Raw genomic sequence first — 2,158 nt, 5'->3', positions numbered from 1 at the left:
GAGCATGGAGGCCAGCAAGCCCTCCTAAGTTGTCAAGGATGATGTGAAGCCTGGACATCAGGGCAAACAAGAGCCTTTTGAATAATGACTTTGCAGGCAGGCATGGGGGCATCATAAACCTCCCTTGCCATCCTCCCAGTTATAATTCCACCTCATTGTCACAAACACCCTAGTTTCTGCGGTAATTTCATTTAATTTTATGGCCTGGCTCCTCCAGCCTTCCTAGTCGGAAAAGCAGTTTTGACAGCACTGAGGACAATGCCAGGCAATGATTTGCAAGGTGGGCAGCAGTGTATAAACCAGTCAGTCAACAGCGTCGGTGGATGGAGGGAATCATTCTGGAGATGAGGGCCAGACCTCCTTCAGAGGAAAGCAAGGAGGCTGGCGTGGTTGAGGCTGGCCGGATGGGGGCAGATGTCTTGCTTATACACACATGGATGGGCTCCAGGTTATCACCAGGCACAGAGCAGGACAGGCAGGATCTGGGAAGAATCAGGATCATTTCCTCCTTGGGAGGGCACCACGGTGCCCAAGCACAAGAGCCAGAAAGGGTATGGCAGTGGGGGGGGGCACTGATTAATGTCACATGTACAAAGAGCCAGGCTCTGCTGGGTTCCACTTCCTTGGGCAAGGGACTTGACCTCTCTGAGCCTCAGCTTCCCAGCGGGAAAACTCAGGAGGACAACAGTAACCATCACCGGGGTTGTCGTGAGTGAGGTATTTGTGTGGAAGGCTGGTGCTATGCCCACTACTGTAGCATTGCCCATGAGATGGCAACCTCCTGCCCAGCCAAACCTTCGGCCCCAGAATTGCAGGACCAGATCCTAGATGTTTGACCAGCTGAGGATGCCTCCTGTTTGACCAATGTGTTCATCTTGTCTGTGAGTTTCCTGTGGGCAAACGTCAGGTATGCCTTCTTTTGCCTTGTATCTCCAGGGTATGCTGCCGAAATTTGGTCTCTGTACACCGTTACTGGATTAAATCTCGGAGACAGAGTTTTGGGTGAAGTAGAAAGAAATAGCTTTATTGCTTTGCCAGGCAAATGGGGCCACAGCGGGCTAGTGCCCTCAAGACTGTGTGTCCCAGCTTGGAGGGAACAGGAAAGAGTCTTATAATAATGGTTCAAGGAGCAGGGGGGCCTGATCAGTTTGTGAACATTCTTCTGATTGGTTGGTGGTGAGGTAACTGGGAGTCAGCTTCATCAACCTCTGGTTCCAACTGGTCTGGGGTCTGCGTGCTTGTGGGCAGCATGCGGTTAACTTCTCCCACCTGGTGGGGATTTCTGTATCTGCAAAACATCTCAAAGTACATGGCTCAGAATATTATCCTGAGGAAGAACTAAAGGTCCTTGACTTTATTTAATGCCTAAAGTATTATTATTTTGTCTTGCTTGACTGTTTTCCTTTCTTTCTGCATTTTCTCACTTCTCTGATTAAATGTATTCTTTGACTAAAGTTTTTCTACAGACGAAAAGCAGGTGGAGGACATGGATGGGGGCTATTCTGGGAAGACCTCCTAGGGTCAGTTACAGGTATAGCAAAGGGACTGAGCAGGAAGGCCTCAGGGCATAATTGAAGAGCCTGGAGGGTAGCCACGGCACCCAGGGGTTTTCAGAAACACTGCCTCCAAGCAGGCCTGGGGTGGGCAGGAGGTACCCAGATCACCTAAATAACCCGCTGAGGCTCTGAAGTGATGGAGCACCTTCCTGCCTCGCCCCCATTGGGCAGGCTTTCTGGAGGGGACCTAACCAGTGCGTCAAGGTTAAACCCACAGAAGGCCAAGTCCAACTGGCCAGGTGGGTTTGAAATGCAAATTTGTGGGGCAGAGGAAAGGGGATACTTGGTGGGTGGTACAGAGCCAGGCAGCAGGACTGGAGTCCAGCAGAGTGGATGCTGCATGGAGTATGACCAGAGGGACTTGAAGGCCTTAAACTCCACATGAGGCCTGCACTGTGGGTCCAGCAAGCTGTCACTGACCCCCTGCTTGCCAGGCATTGCTCTAAGCACTTCGCTTGTATTAACTCATTTCCTTCCCACTGCCATGAAGTCGGGGCTCTCTAAGAATCCATGTCACAGAAGAAGAAGCCAGCCACAGAGAAGAATGTAAGAAACTTGCTTGGGATGCACAGCTAGTCAACAAAGAGGAGAGGTTTGATCAC

This window comes from Mesoplodon densirostris, chromosome 8 (assembly GCF_025265405.1).
Source record: "Mesoplodon densirostris isolate mMesDen1 chromosome 8, mMesDen1 primary haplotype, whole genome shotgun sequence".
In the NCBI taxonomy this organism is placed as follows: domain Eukaryota; kingdom Metazoa; phylum Chordata; class Mammalia; order Artiodactyla; family Ziphiidae; genus Mesoplodon; species Mesoplodon densirostris.
Note: the sequence above shows the minus strand (reverse complement) of the source record.